Source organism: Papio anubis, chromosome 7 (genome assembly GCF_008728515.1).
Source record: "Papio anubis isolate 15944 chromosome 7, Panubis1.0, whole genome shotgun sequence".
NCBI classification, from domain to species: domain Eukaryota; kingdom Metazoa; phylum Chordata; class Mammalia; order Primates; family Cercopithecidae; genus Papio; species Papio anubis.
Window position 1 is genome coordinate 154,355,975 of NC_044982.1, and position 19,958 is coordinate 154,375,932.

At 49.5% G+C, this 19,958-nt stretch overlaps 1 long non-coding RNA gene across 1 annotated transcript; it reads left to right on the forward strand.

Annotated features, from left to right (window-relative positions):
• The first annotated feature begins 11,649 nt into the window (after nucleotides 1–11,649).
• On the forward strand, nucleotides 11,650–16,576 carry LOC116275882. Its single transcript, XR_004185226.1, has 3 exons — nucleotides 11,650–12,878; nucleotides 14,551–14,867; nucleotides 16,441–16,576. It is a non-coding gene; the product is annotated as an uncharacterized LOC116275882 (long non-coding RNA).
• Nucleotides 16,577–19,958: the final 3,382 nt, after the last annotated feature.

Consider the following 19,958-nt stretch of genomic DNA (forward strand, 5'->3'; position numbering starts at 1 on the left):
TTGTATCTCTTCATGAAGCCTTCCCTGAGCTCTCATAGTGAGAATTCATTTGTCCTTCCAATGCACTCAAGACCTACCTCTGTAACAAGTGCGTTTGGAATACACTGCTTACTGCTTCACCCAGTTTTATTAGGTGCTTCACTAATGTGCAGTTAGGTTATTTCCAGTGAGTCGTTATTACATACAGTGCTGCAAAGAACATCTTTCTACAACTTTCCTTAGATCTCTGTGCTTTTTTCCCAGGGTGAACCCTGCAAATGGAATTGTTGGTAATAGTATTTGTGTAATTCACATTTTTATTTTTACTAGATACTACCAAATGGTCATTTTTACACGTCTACCAGCCATTTTTAAGAGTACTTGTTTACTCAAAATCTTACCAATGCTCGATATTATCAAACTTAGTTGTTTTCCACTATAATGGAAGGAAATGGTGTTTTATTTATTTTAATGGAAGGAAAGGGGGAAGGTCAAAAGGCTGAATTTCTTTCTTTTTTTTTTTTTGAGATGGAGTCTTGCTGTCACCAGGCTGGAGTGCAGTGGGGCAATGTCGGCTCACTGCAACCTCTGCCTCCCAGGTTCAAGCGATTCTCCTGCCTCAGCCTCCCGAGTAGCTGGGACTACAGCCACACGCCACCATACCCAGCTAATGTTTTGTATTTTAGTAGAGACGGGGTTTCACCATGTTGGTCAGGCTGATCTCAAACTCCTGACCTCAGGTGATCTGCCCTGCCTCGGCCTCCCAAAGTGCTGGGATTACAGGCGTGAGCCACAGCACCCGGCCTAAAAGACTGAATTTCTATGATCACTTGTAAGGCTATTGAACACTCCAGTTTTTTCCTTACATTAATTGCCTGCCACGTTCTTTGCCTACTTTTTTCTATTTGTAGGATTTCTTTTATATGTTTGGGATGCTAATTATTGGTCATTTACATATGTTGAAAATATTTCTCTGTTTGTCATTTGACATTTTCTTTATTTTCTGTCATACTGAAGTTTTAAAGTCTTTGGATGTCAAATTTACCAATCATTTCCTTTATGAGTTTTGCCTTGGGTATCCTATATTAGAAGACATTCTCTTCATGCAAGTTTAATTACATCATTCTCCTAATAAATTTCAAGGCACTGTCCTATATTTTCTTCTAATAATTTAAAATTATTTTTATTTGTTAATTTCCTCTGGGTTCTATTTTAAGCTATTTTCCCAAATAAATAGCCCATTTTCCCAGTACCATTTACTAAATAGTCAATTCTTTCTCTACACATTTCAAATACTCCCTCCAGCAGCTATAAAATTTCCATATAAATGTGTCTGCTCCCGGGTGCTTTATTATTTTCTGTTGAGCCATCCTGTCCCTGAGCCAGTGTGATTCTGCTTGATGATTGAAGTCTTCATACCAAGTTGGCAAATTTCCCCACTTTCTTACTACTCTTTTAGAATCTTCTTGCCTGTTCTTGGATCTGAATTCTGAATTCATCCCTCTGAATATTTGTTTGTTTGTTTGTTTGTTTGTTTGAGATGGAGTCTCGCTCAGTCACCCAGGCTGGAGGGCAGTGGCACGATCTCGGTTCACTGCAAGCTCCGCCTCCCGGGTTCACGCCATTCTCCTGCCTCAGCCTCCCGAGTAGCTGGGACTACAGGCACCTGCCACCACGCCCGCCTAATTTTTTGTATTTTTTTTAGTAGAGACAGGGTTTCACCATGTTAGCCAGGATGGTTTCGATCTCCTGACCTCGTGATCCACCCGCCTCGGCCTCCCAAAGTGCTGAGATTACAGGCATGAGCCACTGCGCCCAGCCCCCTCTGAATATTAAGACAATTTGTTATATGCAAAACTTCAGTGGATTTTTATTGTGATTGCAATGAATATGTAGATTAATTGAGATCTTTGCAAAGTAGATGCCTCCCATCCATAAATATGGCGTATTTCTACATTTAATCAGTCGTTCTTTTGTATTCTTCAGCTAAGTATTATTTTCCGTTTTTAATATTACCTTATTTCCTTTTCTTTTCTGATTGGTTGTATGTTGTAGTATACAAAAACTTTTGATTTTTGTCTTTTTTTTTTTTTAATTGAGACTGATTCTCACTCCGTCGCTGAGGCTGGAATGTAGTGGCACAATCTCAGCTCACTACAACCTCTGCTGCCCGGGTTCAAGCGATTCTCATGCTCAGTCCCAAATAGCTGGGACTACAGGTGCACACCACCATGCCCGGCTACTTTTTTTGTATTTTTAGTAGAGGTGGAGCTTGGCACGTTGGCCAGGCTGGTCTTAAACTCCTGACCTCAGGTTATCCACCCACCTTGGCCTTCCAAAGTGCTGAGATTACAGACATGAGCCACTGTGCCCTGCCAAACTTTTGATTTTTGTATGTTTGATATTGTATCTGATAATCTTGCTGAATTTTCTTAATCATTTAACAGTTGGCTGGGCATGACGACTCATGCCTGTAATCCCAGCACTTTGGGAGGATGAGCCAGGTGGATCACCTGAAGTCAGGAGCTCAAGACCACCCTGGCCAACATGGCCAAACCTTGTCTCTACTAAAAATACAAAAATTAGCTGAATGTGGTCACAGGCACCTGTAATCCCAGCTACTTGGGAGGCTGAGGTAAGAAGAATCACTTGAACCTGGGAGGTAGAGGTTGCAGTGAGCCGAGATTGGGCCACTGTACTCCAGCCTGGGTACCAGAACAAGACTCTGTTTCCAAAAAAAAAAAAAATTAAGAGTTAATATTCCTAGAATCTTTAGGGAAGCAACTGTATTGTCTATGAATAATAATATTCACCCTCCTTTCTAATATGTGTGTAGCATTTATTTTTTCTTGTCTGGTTACATTGGATAGGATAGTTATATAATGTTAGAGATTAGGCATGAAAGCAGGCATATTGGATTATTCCTTATTTTAATGTCTTTATTATTTCTTCATTAAGCATTATGCTAGCTGTGCATTTTTGGTTAATACATCATTTAAGGCTACATGTAGTCACAGAAAAAATAACCATGATTCAGTGACTTAAAGAAATATAGACTTCATTTTTGTCGCTGAAAAGGTGCAGAGGAAGGCCGTCGAGTTGTTTTTGTTCTTGTGGTTACAATGTGGCTGCTGTGTTTCCAGGCCTTGGATTGCCTTCCAGAGAGGGAAAGAGGAAAGGTAAAAAGACTGAGTCTGTCTCTTTTTAGCTGAAAAACATAAATTTCTCAAAAGTCTTAAGATTATACTGCAATTTTCTGCTGGGCGTGGTGGCTCATGCCTGTAATCCCACCACTTTGGGAGGCTGAGGCGGGTGAAGCACCTGAGTTTGAGGGTTTGCAACCAGACTGGCCAATGTAGAGAAACCCCATTTCTACTAAAAATACAAAATTAGCCGGGCGTGGTGGCGGACGCCTGTAATCCCAGCTACTTGGGAGGCTGAGGCAGGAGAATCGCTTGAACCTGGGAGGTGGAGGTTGTGGTGAGCCGAGATTGCTCCACTGCACTCCAGCCTGGGCAACGAGAGGGAAACTCAGTCTCAAAAAAAAAAAAAAAAAAAGTGCAGAGGCAGGCAGTCCGGGGCTCTTTTCAGTTTCCTGATACTTCTTTAGCCATGTTTTTGTTCTTGTGGTTACAATTTGGCTGCTGCTTTTCCTTGGATTGACTTCCAGGGAGGGAAAGAGAAAAGGTCAAAAGGCTGAGTCTGTCTCTTTTTAGCTAAAAAACAGATTTCTCAAAAGTGTTAAGATCATACTGTAATTCAATTTTTTGTTTGTTTGTTTTTGTTTTTGTTTTTGAGATGGAGACTTGTTCTGTCGCCAGGCTGGAGTGCAGCGGAGTAATCTCAGCTCACTGCAACAACCTCTGCCTCTGCAGTTCAAGCGATTCTCCTGCCTCAGCTTCCCGAGTAGCTGGGACCACAGGCGCGTGGGACCACGCCCGGCTCATTTGTTGTATTTTTAGTAGAGAAAGGGTTTCACCATGTTGGTCAGGATAGTCTCGAACTCCAGACCTCGTGATCCGCCCGCCTCTGCCTCCCCAAGTACTGGGATTAGAGGCGTGAGCCACCGCGCCCAGCCTGCAATTTCTATCTTTTGGCTGCACATAAGTTATGTCACTATTCTCAGCTGTGGGAGTGTTTAACTGGGCGTGTTGCATCCTCTCTGTTAGATAGGTTTTAAAATTTATGAATAGGTACTGAATTTTATCAATTGCTTTTTTCTTTCTTGATTGAGCAATTTTTTTCTCATCTTTTTATGTTGATAAGGTAACTTAGTGACTGGCTTTTGAATGTTTAACATTGCATTTCTGGAATTAAATCACTTTGTTGTAATATATGATTAATACCATCTTATATGTGATTGAGATGGGCCTGCTCATAGTTCATTTGGTAATTTTGTGCTTATGTTCACAAGAGGAAGTGGAGTCTAAGTTTCCTTTCCAGTGATGTCTTGTTAGGTTTTTTTTTTTTGTTTTTTTTTTTTGACAGAGTCTCACTCTGTCGCCCAGGCTGGAGTGCAGTGGTGCAATCTCAGTTCACTGCAAGCTCCGCCTCCTGGATTCACGCCATTCTCCTGCCTCTCGAGTAGCTGGGACTACAGGCGCCTGCCGTGGAAGAACCAAGGGAATGGTGATAGCAGAATGTCAGGAAAGGACTTTATCATGTATATAGACCTTAGAGAAATAGAGAAGGAACTGAGACAAGAATCAATCTGAATCCTTGGAAATAAAAAAATGTAGTTACTCACCATGTTGGCCAGGCTGGTCTCAAACTTCTGACCTCAGGTGATCCACCCACCTCGGCCTCCCAAACTGCTGAGATTACAGGCATGAGCCACTGCATCCAGTCAAGAAGGGACTATTCTTTCTCCATCGTGTCCTTTTGGTGCCCTTGTCAAAAATTAGTTGACCGGATATGTTTAGATTTATTTCTGGGCTCTCTGTTGTGTTAATGTCAATTTTCCCATAGCCTCTTTTTCTCCTCTTTTTCTTTTTGCTTTTCTTGCTGCAAAAAGCTTTCTTTCCCTTTGGTCCAAGGCTTGGGAGAAGGCTGCAGGGTGGTGAAAAAGCTGCCTACTGGCTGGAAGGAGAGGTTGGGCGGAAGCCCTGATACCAGGGGTTGCAGAGGTGCCCCTCAAAGGCTGCTGGGCTCTAGAGGCCCTGGTTGTGGTTGTGGGTGGGCTTTTGGAAGAGACACTGGCACAGGCGGGCCTGGGGACCGGCTGGCCTGCAAAGGTAACTGCGGTGGTTGCCCATCGTCTTGATGAGTTTCATCTTCCCGTTTAGGAAATGGCTGTCCAGAAAATCACAGAGATGAGGGTCCGTGTGGGCAGAACCAAGGGCATGCAGATCCATAAGGGCCTGGTTCAACTTCTTCTGCAGGCAATGATGGCTTTGATGGCATCCATGGTTTTCCCCACTCATCTAGAAATGGCTTCTGCACACCTTGGAAGATGGTGCAGCTGGTTTTGCATTTCCAAGAGACACACCGTGCCCTTGTGCTTCTGTTGAACCAACTCACGGAAGAAGCAGCTAAAGTGCTCCAGAGCCACTCATTGTGGTTAAAATAGAAGCCCAGGGAATGGTAAGTGCAGGAGACCTGCCAATGCACATGGACCAAGCAGCTGACCGCAGCTTCCTCCTTGGTGGAATCATTCTGATGAATATGGAAGCTCGTGGTTGGTTGGCAATAAGGAGCTAAACTTATTTCTAACAACAACGGTGTTGGCTGGTCCTGGAAGCAGGATATGGCTGAGAAGATGGTCCTGGAGGTTGCAACTGGAGGGGAGATTGGAGATTAGGAGAGGCTGGAAGAGAGGGAATCCTCAGGTCTGTTCTATCCTAACACTGTCGAAGCAAGGGACAGATGTGTAAGACCACCGGGAGTGCTGCCTAGACCTGCATTTTTTCTTTTTTTTGAGACAGAGTCTTGCTGTGTCGCCCAGGCTGGAGTGCAGTGGCGCAATCTCAGCTCACTGCAACCTCCGCCTCCCAGGTTCAAGCAATTCTACCGCCTCAGTCTCCTGAGTAGCTGGGATTACAGGAGCCCACCACCATGCCCAGCTAATTTTTATATTTTTTAGTAGGGATGGGGTTTCACCGTGTTTGCCAGGCTGGTCTCCAACTCCTGACCTCAGGTGATCCACCTGCCTTGGCCTCCCAAAGTGCTGGGATTACAGGCAGGAGCCACCGCGCCTGGCCTGGACCTGCATTTTTAATGTGTGTATTTAATATGCAGAATATAGCTAAGAAATGAAAAGAAATCTGATATATTTTGATTTTTATGTTATTTTGTTGTTTGGTTTTGGGGTCTTTTTTGAGACAGGGTCTCACTCTGTCACCTTGGCTGGAGTACAGTGGCATGATCATAGCTCACTACAACCTCAAATCCTGGGCTCAAGCGATTGTCCCACCTCAGCCTTGGGCTACATGTGCACACCACCACGTCTGGCTAATTTTTTTATTTTTAGTAGACACGAGGTCTCGCCATGTCGACAAGGCTGGTCTTGAACTCCTGAGCTCAAGCAATGAGCTGCCTCGGCCTCCCAAAGTACTGGGGTAAGCCACCGAGCCTGGCCTGATTTTCTCTTTCTTTCTTTCTTTTTTTTTTTTGAGATGGAGTCTTGCTCTGTCGCCCAGGCTGGAGTGCAGTGGCACTATCTCAGCTCACTGCAAGCTCTGCCTCCCGGGTTCACACCATTCTCCTGCCTCAGCCTCCCGAGTAGCTGTGACTACAGATGTCTGCCACCACGCCTGGCTAATTTTTTTGTACTTTTAATAGAGACAGGGTTTCACCGTGTTAGCCAGGATGATCTTCTGACCTTGTGATCTGCCTGCCTTGGCCTCCCAAAGTGCTGGGATTACAGGCATGAGCCACTGTACCCAGCCCCATGCTTTTTATACAGCCTGCAGAACTGTGAGCCAATTAAACTTCTTTCCTTTATAAATTACTCAGCCTCAGGTATCTCCTCTTTTCTCTTTTCTCTTCTTTTCTTCTTTTCTTTTCTTTTCTTCTCTTTTCTTTTCTTTTCTTCTTTCTTTTTTTCTTTTGGGACAGAGTCTCTCCCTATCACCCAGGCTGGAGTGCAGTGCTGCAGCCTCAGCTCACTGTAACCTCAGCCTTCCGGGTTCAAGTGATCCTCCTGCCTCAGCCTCCCAAGTGGCTGGGATTACAGGCACGTGCCACCATGCCCAGCTGATTTTTGTGGTTTTAGTAGAGGTGGGGTTTCACCATGTTGGCCAGGCTGGTCTCGAACTCCTGACCTCAGGTGATCCGCCTGCCTCGGCCTCCCAAAGTGTTGGGATTATAGGTGTGAGCCACTGCGATGGGCCAGGTATTTTTTCATAGCAATGCAAAATGAACTAATACACATGTCAGTACCCACAATATACCTGGCATATAGCAGCCTGTCAGTATTTGTTGAAGGAAAGAAATATGCCATCCTGGCCAGGCGCCTTGGCTCACGCTTGTAATCCCAGCACTTTGGGAGGCCGAGGCGGGTGGATCACAAGGTCAGGAGATCGAGACCATCCTGGCTAACACGGTGAAACCCCATCTCTACTAAAATATTACAAAATTTAAAAAACATTAGCTGGGCGTGGTGGTGGGCACCTGTAGTCCCAGCTACTAGGGAGGCTGAGAGGGGGGAATGGTGTGAACCTGGGAGGCAGAGGTTGCAGTGAGCCGTGATCACACCACTGCACTCCAGCCTGGGCTACAGAGCAAGACTCCATCTCAAAAAAAAAAAAAAAAGAAAGAAAGAAATATGCCACCCCACTCTGGAATATGCTCTGTATTTGTTACCTATAACTGCATAACAAATTACTCCAAAACATGGCAGTTAAAACGGTATACATCTATTATCTCCCAGTTTCTGCAGGTTGGGAGTCTGGGCAAGGCTTACCTGGATGCCCGCAGCTCACGGTCCTCTGCAGGTTGTAGTTAAGCTATAAGCAAGGTCTGCTGTCATCTGAAGGCTCACCTGGGGCTGGAGAAGCTCCCTGCGTGCACATGGAAGTGGTGTTCACAGGGCAGCCTCATGAGATCCATGTCCAAACTCACTCACCCACCTGGTTGCTGTCAGGCCTGGGTTCCTTACCATCTGGGCCACCCCATAGGCTGCACGAGTGTCCCCACTGTGAGTGTCCCCACTGCACAGCAGCTGGTGAGTCAAGAAAAAGAGAACAAGAGAGGGCGCGCATAAATGGAAGTCATAGTCTTTCCTTTGTAAACAAGTGTCAGAATTCACATCCCATCCCTTCTGGAGTTGTTTTTTTTTTTTTCCCCCCCCAGACAGAGTCTCGCTCTGTTGCCCAGGCTGGAGTGCAGTGGCGCCACCTCGGCTCACTGCAAGCTCAGCCTCCCGGGTTCACGCCATTGTCCTACCTCAGCCTCCCAAGTAGCTGCCTCAGCCTTCCGAGTAGCTGGGGCTCCAGGCACCCGCCACCATGCCCGGCTAATTTTTTTTTTTATTTATTTTTTATTTTTTAGTAGAAACGGGATTTCACCGTGTTAGCCAGAATGGTCTCGATCTCCTGACCTCGTGATCTGCCCACCTCGGCCTCCCAAAGTGCTGGGATTACAGGCGTGAGCTACTGTGCCCGCCCTCCAGGTGAGGACTCTTTGAGGGGCTGTACATGTTCATTGCTGTGATACATCCCAGAACCGGGGCATAACCATGGGGTAGATCTGCAGACCTGCTGGGTCCACTATGAGTCAGATTTGGGGCAAAACTCCATTATCACCTGACTACCATAAACCCTGACTTTGACTGGTAGCACACACGGGCATTTTGCTTCCTAAGAATATTCTAAAAATTTCATAAGATTTTTTTTTTTTCAATGGAATCTCACTCTGTCACCCAGGCTAGAGTGCAGTGGCGTGATCTCGGCTCACTGCAACTTCCGCTGCCCGGGTTCAAGTGATTCTCCTGCCTCAGCCTCCCAAGTAGCTGGGATTACAGGTGCCTGTCATCGCGCCGGGCTAAAGTTTGTATTTTTAGCAGAGATGAGATTTCACCATGTTGGCCAGGCTGGTCTTGAACTCCTGACCTTGTGATCTACCCACCTCGACCTCCCAAAGTGCTGGGATTATGGGTGTGAGCCACTGCGTCTGGCCAAAATTTCAAAAGATTTAATGTCATTTTAGAGCCCATGTCCAGAAATCCCCAAAAGGTTGTGGCAAGTCCTTTTTTTCCACGCACACAAGCCCTCAATACATGGCCAAAGGTCCCTATGGGGAAGAAGTGGACGAAGATTTATAGCACATATCTGTGGCAATGTCACAAGGTCCTTCCTTGGGACACAGCCTTCTCTTTAATCAAGGGACTCTGAGTCTGTGAACTAGTTTCAATGTGGAAATTTGCTGTATTTATTTCATTCCTTGAGGCCCATTAGCAACTGGCAAAGGTCATGTGGGTCACAGTGTTCTGGTGATCACTGTCTTCCTGCCCATTACAACGAATATACCCCCCTGTCTTTGGTGGTTCAGAACTGCTACCTGCCATTGTGGAATTCCACCATCACCCATGAAACCAGGGGAACCATCTCAATAGTGACACTGCCCACTCTCAGACCTGGTCCACAGAGAGCAACCACAGGGTATTTAAATAAGAGGCTAATCTCTTTAGATATGGGAGAGCTGGCAGTTTCCACCAGCAAAGCAAAGACTTGGGTTCAGACAGGCTCAAGGTTCAAGATTCGCAACTCCACCTGCATCTACTCAGATGAATGCGGACAGCCTCTAGAGGCTGGAAAAGGTGGCCAGGTGCGGTGGCTCACTCCAGTAATCCCAGCACTTTGGGAGGCTGAGGCGGGTGGATCACAAGGTCAGGAGATCGAGACCATCCTGGCTAACACGGTGAAACCCTGTCTCTACTAAATATACAGAAAATTAGCCAGGCGTGGTGGTGGGCACCTGTAGTCCCAGCTACTTGGGAGGCTGAGGCAGGAGAATGGTGTGAACCCGGGAGGCAGAGCTTGCAGTGAGCCGAGATTGCACCACTGCACTCCAGCCTGGGCGACAGTGCAAGACTCTGTCTCAAAAAAAAAAAAAGAAAAAAGAAGAAGAAGCTGGAAATGGTGAGGAAATCATCTCTCCTAGAGCCTCCAGAAGGAAGAGAGTCCTGCCAGCACCTTGGTTTTAGTCTATTGAGACCCACATCAGATTCTAACCCGTAGAACTGTGGACTGACCCATTTGTGTTGTTTTAAGCCCTGTAGTTTGTGGTGATTTGTTACAGCAGCAGCAGGATACTGATACACTCACCTTCCCCTAGAAGCTAGGAGATGGCTCCAGGGAAGCCTTGCCTCAACTCCCCTCCCGGAGTCGTGTCTTCTGCTGTCTGCCACATACTGCCAGGAAGTGGCACTCTGAGTAGAAGTCCTGAACAGCCCTTCTCTTGGAATAGCTCAATCATTTCCCCAAATTCTCTCAGAAGTTCAGTGACTTATGGGCATGGATGTCCAATGAGTAAGTGGGGAAGATGCCAGCCTTAACCTTGTGTTGTTATTAGTTCATTATCTACCAACAGTCATTGTCTATGGGAAAAATCTAGCCTGGGGGAGGCTTAGTGGAATGAGCTTCAGACCCGTGGCTGCAGTGGGTCCTGAGGCTATAAATGATATTGAACAACTCCCTCCACGTTACAGGTTAAGTTTTGTCCCTGTAAATATTCTTATGTTGAAGTCTTAACTCCCACTATCTCGGATATAGGGTCTTTACAGTGGCGATCAATTTAAAATGAGGTCATTTAGATGGGCTCTAAGCCAATGACTGATGTCCTTATGTAAAAAAAGAAATTTGGATACAGACACAGCCAGCCTGTCACTTCAGAAGGCTGAGCCCACGCTCCATCCCGCCAGAAACTTCTGGCTGGTGTGGAATCTGACAGAAGCATGGGTGTGGACCTTACGGCCACGTGCCCATTGCTATGCTGCCCTTGCCAGAAAGGCAGTCATGTGGTCCGAGGATCCCACGTTGGTAAATCCTTAAATAGTGGTTCTGGCAAAAAATGCAGATTTATTTCTGGAATATATGGCAACCCCAATCAGGGTGAATTGTTGTAATTTTTCAAAGCTGAAGAGGTGTCGTGTAATTGTTTTGCCATTGAGTGTGCTGTGGTCTGAATGTTTGTGTCTCTAAAAAGTTCGCCTGTTGGAACCTAACCCCCAGTATGATGGTGTTCTGAGGTTGGGCATTCAGGATGTGATTAGGTCTTGATGGTGGAGGCCTGCCTCATGAATGCAATTTGTGTCCTTACAACAGAGGCCTCAGAGAGCTGGCCTGCCTCTCTAACATGCGAGGGGACGGCTGGAAGGCGCCATCTATGAACAGAAATCAAGAACTCACCAGGTACTGGATGTGCCAGCACCTTGGCCTTGGACTTCCCAGTCTCCAGAACTGTGAGAAATACATTTCTCTTGTTTAGAAGCCACTCAGTTTATGATAGTTTTTTTGTTTTGTTTTGTTTTAGATAGAGTCTCGCTATGTCACCCAGGCTGGAGTGCAGTGGCGCGATCTCGGCTCACTGAAAGCTCCACCTCCCAGGTTCACACCATTCTCCTCCTCAACCTCCTGAGTAGCTGGGACTATAGGCGCCTGCCACCACGCCTGGCTAATTTTTTTGTATTTTTAGTAGAGATGGGGTTTCACCATGTTAGCCAGGATGGTCTCGATCTCCTGACCTTGTGATCCTCCCGCCTCGGCCTCCCAAAGTGCTGGGATTAGAGGCGTGAGCCATTGCGTGCAGCCAGTAGTTTGTGACAGCACCCCACATGGACAAAGCAGGCTGGTTGGTGGTTTTGAGGGGTGGTGGCTGACAGGGGCTCAGCATGGTCTGTGATGCTGACAGATCGAACATTCCATAGTGATAGTCCTGGCTCAGCTTTGATGGGAGGAAGTCCATGCTGTTGGGACATCTGTAGCCTCCTTCTCTGCCACCATGGCCACTCTTCACAGGCCCCCTGTGCAAGCCTAGGGCTGCCTGAGGGGAGGCACTGGTAGACATTGACCCAATGAGTCCTCCTGCCTGCCTGGTTGGTGGTTTTATGCTTCTTCTCTGGTGGGCATTGATGTGTAACACCATAACCTTTTACGTGGTGCCCACTCCCAGGGGTCCATCCATATAGGGCCACCTTGTCAAAAATGTCCAGCCTTATTCCTTAGACCCTGACCAAGCATCCAGGCTATGTGCTATTGCCCATAAATATAGCTAATATTGGGCCATTCCTCGCTCCATTCAAAGTGAATGACTAGGCGCTTTGCCTGAGGCTCTGCCCATGGGAGGATTCTCCTTCTCCACTGTCTTTCAGGGCTCCCCTGAGAGGGGGCTCCCCTTCTTCCCGATCAGAGGCCTGACTCTGGCATGGCAGAGTGCTGAGGCGCCTGCTTCTCTTCACCTGACCTGGGCCAGGCCTCCTGCTTCGGCTGTAGGAGTTCACATGCAGCCATGTGCCTTCAGTGGGTTGTCAATCAACCTGAGCCTATGCTGTTCTCTCACCTCCCTCCTGGCTTCAATCATCAGAAATATTGCCCCATTCAGGGCATGCCCTTCCACTCGGCTTCCAGCTTGGCAGAGCTGCAGCCCGGGGAGTGTGCTGGAGTCTCGGCCCTCCACTCACCGCTGGGACTCAAGCCTTTCTGCCCTCTGCCTGGCGAGTCACCTGTCGCTAGAATCCCAGCCTCAGAGTCAGTCTTACAGGCCACTTCCTTACCAAGGTTCTTGGGTCTGTCTGGTGCCCTAGAAGCAGAACCAGAGATGAAGATTCCAGTGCAAGTGACTCCCTAGGGAAGCACGACAGATGGTAGAAGATGCTGAGGAAGGTGCAATTCCCAGCCTTGTTTGATTCCCTGGGGACCTCCGGAGCATCAGTGACTGCTCAGCGCTTGTCCCACCTCAGGGTAAGAAGGCTTCCCTGTTCCTGCTCCCATTCCAGGCCTGGGGGCAAAGGAGCTGTATACTCCCAGGCAATGCCAGCTCTCTGCTGGTGAGGGCAGAGCCACTGCAGTGGTGTGAGGGGTAATTATCCAAGGAGAGTGGAGGTACAGGCCTGGAAGAAAAGCTGGCAGAGGGTGCCCACAGGACGCGACAGGCAACACTGATGTTGGCTGCCACGTGCTGCTGGTGCCTTCGTTTCAAAGATGTTATCTGGTTTTCTGGGGCTGCTAGAACAAAGTACTGTGAATTGTGGGCTTGAACAGCACACATTGATTATCTCACAGTCCTGGAGGGTGGAAACCTGAGATCAAGGTGCAGGCAGGGTTGGTTCCTTCTTGAGGCCTGCGGGGAGACTCTGCTCCAGGCCCCTCTCCTGGTTTCTGGTAGCTGCAGAAGTTCCTCGGCCGGTAGAGGGCATTCTCCCTGCACGTGTCCACTCTGTTTTCTCTTGGTGCATCTGTCTCTGTGTGTTCAAATTTCTCCTCTTTATAAGCACGCCAGGCAGATTGGGTGAGAACCCACTCTCATGACTTCAACTTCATTCAATCATCTACAAAGACCTTCCCACCAAACAAGGCCACATTCACAGCTACTGGGGGGCTAGGGCTTTGATTGTTTTTGTGTATATGGGGACACAATTCAGCAGGTGCTAAAATGTAAAACATAGGGTGTCTTAAAATTGATGACATGTGGCACGACCTGGACTCTCCTGAGCCAAGTAGTAGTTAGCATGTGTCTTTATTTTTATTAATATTATTATTATTATTTTTGAGACAGTCTCACTCTGTCACCCAGGCTGGAGTGCAGTGGTGCCATCTCGGCTCGCTGCAAGCTCCGCCTCCCAGGTTCACACCATTCTCCTGCCTCAGCCTCTTGAGTAGCTGGACTACAGGCACCCACCACCACGCCCAGCTAATTTTTTTTGTTTGTTTGTTTTAGTAGAGGTGGAGTCTCACCGTGTTAGCCAGGATGGTCTTGATCTCCTGACCTTGTTATCTGCCTGCCTTGGCCTCCCAAAGTGCTGGGATTATAGGCGTGAGCCACCGCACCTGGCCTGCATGTGTCTTTATATAAAATTTCTGACTTGGTCTCCTAAATGCACAAAATATCCCCAAGCATAATACAACCCCGTGGTTATGTACAGGATTCAAATAGCGACAGATTCTCAATTGAAAACTTGATCCTGGCTGGGCGCGGTGGCTCACACCTGTAATCCCAGCACTTTGGGAGGCTGAGGCGGGCAGATCATGAGGTCAGATTGAGACTATCCTGGCTAACATGGTAAAACCCCGTTTCTACTAAAAAAAAAAAACACACACACACACATAAAATTAGCCGGACGTGGTGGTGGGTGCCTGTAGTCCCAGCTACTTGGGAGGCTGAGGCAGGAGAATGGCGTGAACCCGGAAGGTGGAGCTTGCAGTGAGCGGAGATCGTGCCACTACACTCCAGCCTGGGCGAAGTGAGACTCCGTCTCAAAAAAAAAAAACTTGATCCTGAGCAGTCCTATTGCAGTGGTTGAACTGACACCTCCAGCTCCTTTGAAAAGGCGTCGTTCAGTAACACTTGGGTTTGGGGGGGACCAGTAATTAGAATGAGCTTCCGGCAACTCAAAGGACTCCACCCTTTCCCCAGCGCCTCCTGCTAGAGGAAGTATGTGGCTGTGGCTGTGACTTGAAAGCCCTGTGGGAACTCACAAGGTGAGGCTCGCTCTTCCCATGTCCTCTCTCTTGCTGCCTCCACACCTATGAGAACGATCTCATCCCAACATGCCTGGGAAGGCCAGCTTCAAAGGCACACGCGCAAGGTGAATGCCCTCACAGCGAAATAAATGAGGCCTGGGATAGACTCTTCCAGTATTCCTGCTGCCTGTAAAGTCAGTGAGACCCCAGCCTGGAGTCAGTCCCCGCCCCCATCCACTTACCGAGGAAAGGCTGACAGCGTGGAGTGCGGTGAGTTTGGATCTGAACCCCTCACCTGTCCCCAGTCCCTGCCCCAGCGTCTCTCCTCTCTGCCAATCTTTGCGGAAGCCCCTGGGTTCCCCCTGAGCTTATGAATCAACCTGTGATCCATGAGGGAAGGGCCCAGCTGGACACAACGCCTTCTCTAAACAGGTGGTCAGCGGTGGGAATCAAAGGCACCGTGCAAGCCTATTAAGACAGATCTTTGGGAACGAGAAGGCCTTGAAGTGCTTCTGAAATATTTTTCTTTGTTCATTCATTCAGTCAGCAGAACCTATACTTAGGGCCTCCTCGTATCTGGGCATCGTGACATGAGCTGTGATGTGTGGGGTGGGGGTCAAAGCAGGTGCAGTCCCTCTGAGGGAGGGAGGGAGAGAGAGAGAATTGCTAATCACACGAATAAAGGATTGCAAGCTGCGATAAAAGCCAGGGAGGCCAGTGCAGGCTGGCATGAGCACGCAGCCCTCAGGATTGGGCCCAGTGGGGTGGCAGTTGGTGAAGGATTTCCTGGAGAGCTGAGGGCTCCGCGGGAAGCACGCTCAGGCCAGGAGCACTGAGAAGGCTGTGAGCGGGGACCTCAGGACCTCACCGAGCGGTGGGGAGCAGGGCCACTGGCCTCCCTCCCCTGCCTGAAGAGCCTGGTGTGGTGGGGAGCGCCACTGCTGGCCCATTTGGAACTCCCAGCCTCCAAGGCCGGGCTTTCTGTGGGGAGTGGCTTTGACAAGAGCGTCTCTGAGAAAGCATCAAAGAGACCACAGCGGAGAGAAAGCAGCCCTGCTGCAGGGAACAACACTGCAAAGGCTTTGCTCTGGAAACTCTAAGGCGGCTTCCTGGGGTCACTAAATTCTGTGTAAAGGGTTCCAGGAATGCTTCCAAGACAGGCAGTCAGACCCAGGGAGATGAGCCCAGACCCAGTGCGGTCATTGGTGCAGGGCGAGGGTGGAGAGCGGGGGCACTGGGTGGGGAGGAGGTGGAGGCACAGAGCCCAGGACAGGGCAGCAGAGGAGGAGCAGGAGGGGTGGGCCCCACACTGAGAGCCTGCACACTTCCTCCAGGAAGCCGCCCCGGCAGCTTTTCTCTTCACCAGGGAACCACCTGTCTGTCATCTGCCCTAATGCAGGCATCAGGGTTGTCCTTGTCACCCAGCACTGCAGTCCCTCAGGCCTCGCCAGGCAGAGGCCCTGGGCCTTAACCAGTGGAGCAGGCACTCAACTATGCCCCTGGGAGAACAGTGCACGCCCGTCCCCTGAGCCCTCTCCTTTTCCTGGCGCTGGGCAGCATCTGCTGCTGGATCTTGGATGATCCTCTCCAGGCCTGGGCTGGGGGTACTGAGAGGGAGGACAGGCATGGGGTGGCGGATATGACTCACAGGTGCCACTCCTCTGCTCAGGAGCAGCGGCGCAGGACGACCGGGCAGATGGCATGGGGGCCCTGCCTCATCCAGTGTGGGCTTCCTGCAGGGTCTCTGGCTGGACCCCCAGGGCTGGGGTCACAGCCCCATGACTACCTGGGTCTCTGTTGCCCCATACTGTGGAAATAGAGCAATGTTTTTTTCTCATTCTAGGGCATTCGTTACTTGTGATTAACTTTCATATATTTGGACTTTCTGGCCTGGCGTGGTGGCTCACGCCTGTAATCTCAGCACTTTGGGAGGCCAAGGCAGGCAGATCACAAGGTCAGGAGATCGAGACCATCCTGGCTAACATGGTGAAACCTCATCTCTACTAAAAATACAAAAAAAAGTTAGCCGGGCGTGACAGGCGCCTGTAGTCCCAGCTACCCCGGAGGCTGAGGCAGGAGAATGGCGTGAACCCGGGAGGCGAAGCTTGCAGTGAGCCAAGATGCCACCACTGCACTCCAGCCTGGGCCGCAGAGCGAGACTCCATCTCAAAAACACCACCACCACCACCACCACCAAAAAGACTTTCTTCCATATAAATAAATGGACATATTTGAAGATAGTATGGCAGTGGGGCTGGGCACAGTGGCTCATGCCTATAATGCCAGCATTTTGGGAGGCTGAGGCGGGAGGAGCACCTGAGGTCAGGAGTTCAAGACCAGCCTGGCCAACATGGTGAAACTATGAAAATACAAAATTAGCCAGGCGTGGTGGTGCATGCCTGTAATCCCAGCTATTTGGGAGAATTGCTTGAACCTGGGAGGCGGAGGTTGCAGCGAGCAGAGGTCGTGCTATTGCACTCCTGCCCGGGCAACAAGAGTGAAACTCCGTCTCGGAAAAAAAAAAAAAAAAAAAAAGATGGCAGTGGTTCTTAATCTCAGCACATCTTGACATGATATCTTGGCTTGGACCAGTTCATTGCGTGGGTGGGCGCCTGTCCTGTGTATTGCAGGATGTTTAACAACGTCCCCGAACTCTACCCACCAGATGCCGGTAGCATCACTCCCCTAAGTTGTGACAGCCAAAAACATCTGCAGACATCTCCAGATCATTGCAAAATCGCCCCCAGTTGAGAGCCACTGACATACAGGGTCAGGCCCCAAGTTCTCAGATGAGACTGGGAAAGGTGGTTCCTTTTGTATAAGCCAAACGCGAGCAGGACTGAAGAACAGGAGAGATGAACTGGGAGCCTGGGGTGAGGTCATTCAGGTCATGGTCTCGCGCCCATGGAGAAGCCACCTTGTGCAGTTGTCCTTAGAGTCCCCACGTGTGGCTCACCAGGGCCATCAGGCGAGCTCCCGCAACGTTGAAAGTCACTGTGTGGCCCAGCACTAGCCACTGTGAAGCTGCTCCTTATGGAGCCCTCTGCAGCACTGGCCCCAGCACACGTCTGTATCTCCCCACACAACAGCCAGTCCAGCCTCGGAAGGCAGCTCTCGAAAAAGTTCCCTGAGCCATTACCGCCACGTACTTTCTGCACCCAGTTCCTTCCGTTCCTTCTCAGACACGTTCTACGGCTCCAGGGGAGCTGCTCACGTCAGATTGTTTCAGGAACGGAAATAGGCACTGTGACTATGAATGCTGCTGCTCTTTCTGGAAGCCCACAGCTTTGTTTCTTCCTACTACTTAAAGCTAGAACAAATAACCACCATGATTCGCACTGTATCAGTGAGGACTCTTTTTTTTTTTTTGAGATGGAGTCTCACTCTGTCGCCAGGCTGGAGGGCAGTGGCGTGATCTCTGCTCACTGCAACCTCTGCCTCCCGGGTTCCAGTGATTCTCCTGCCTCAGCCTCCCGAGCAGCTGGACTACAGGTGCCCGCCACCACACCCAGCTAATTTTTGTATTTTTTTTTAGTAGAGACGGGGTTTCACCATGTTGACCAGGATGGTCTCGATCTCTTGACCTCATGATCCGCCCACCTCGGCCTCCCAAAGTGCTGGGATTACAGGCATGAGCCACCGCGCCCGGCCAGTGAGGACTCTTAAAGTTACAGGAGACAGGAGCTCAACTTGAGCTGACTTAAATAACAGAAATGTCCAGAGACAGGGAGATTAGGCAGGGCTGGACCCAGAGCCACAGATGCTGTCCACCTCCAGCTCTGCTTCCCTCCACTGCAGCCTCACTCTCCCGCGGGCCCCCTAATAGGGCAGCTCCAGGCTCGGATTGTCCTTACTGCTTACAATCTCAGTGGAGAGAGTGCTGCCTTGCCAGTGCTTCCAGTGAGGTCCTGGGATGCAATCTTAAGGGTATTGGGTTCCATACCCATCCCTCAGCTAAGCCCTGGAGTCGAGGGGATGGAATACATGCAGTGGCCACGTCCAACTCATATGCCCACCCCAAGGCAGGATGGTTGAGAGGGGCAGAGGCCTGTTCTTCTAAATCAGGGGGCTGAGGATGAGGGAGGGTAGATCCGGGGGCACTGCTTCATTCTCTTTTCCTGTTAATCGCTGACATGCTGCCTGCCCTACCAGCAGGAAGCCATCCCATCCCTGGGTTGAAAATGCTCCTTGCCCTGGGAGCTCAATTCCCTTCCAAACGCCCCACAGCCATAGGACAGGGCTGTCAGGCCTTGACGGTGGAAGCCCCTTGATACCCACAGGCAGCCTTGCAGATGAGTCCTGCCTGCCCTCTTCTGGCTCCTTGTTCCCTACCGTGGTGAGTCCCACAGCAGGCTCTGCCTGGCTCACAGCTCTGCTCCTGGTCTGCGGCCATCCCTGGCCACTTGTCCGCAGACACACCGCTGTGGGGCTGGGATCAGAAAAGTGTCCAGTATCCCCTCTGGCTCTGTTCTCTGGAACTTTCAGGCTGGGTCCTGGGGTCCTGCCTGGAGGCCCCTTCCTCTGGGGAATGTGTGTCGCCAGCCTGTCTGCCCTTCTGCACCTCCTGGCTCTGATCTGGGTCATCCTGGCCCCCCAGGAAGGTTTCCTGTGCTGTATCTTGGAAAGGAGACGTCGCCGTCTTAGTCCTTCCCTCCCAGGAGACCCGCCCTCCTGTGAACACTGACTCACTTCTAACACTCTGCTGCCGATCAGACTCACACGGGGGTCCTGGAGGGTGGCGTCGTTCCTGTCACCGTCTGGCTCACCAGGATACTTATGGTGCTGACTCATTCTACGTCCCTGTAACTAGACACGCTCAAGTGCCTGTCTAGACCATATTATACAATAAGAACTTTGCTCTTTCTTCCATATACAGTCCATACTATAGCTGCTACCTATAGCCACACCTAATGATCTCTGCGACCTTCACTCTGTTATCTACACAAAAGAGTCTCTAGGATAAAGAAGGTCAGCACTGCAGTGATTTTCCACCCCTACGTACCTTAACCAAAATGCAGTTGGTGACTGGGCGTGGTGGCTCATGCCTGTAATCCAGCACTTTAGAAGGCGGAGGTGGGCAGATCACTCGAGGTCAGGAGTTCCAGACCAGGATGGCCAACATAGTGAAACCTTGTCTCTACTAAAAATACAAAAATTGGCTGGGCATGGTGGCGGGTGCCTGTAGTCCCAGCTACTCCAGGAGGCTGAGGCAGGAGAATCACTTGAGCCTGGGAGGCAGAGGTTGCAGTGAGCCAAGATAGTGCCACTGCACTCCAGCCTAGGGAAAAGAGCTAGACCCTGTCTAAATAAAATAAAATAAAATAAAATGCAGTTGGTAACTTATCTCATGAAAAAAAGAAA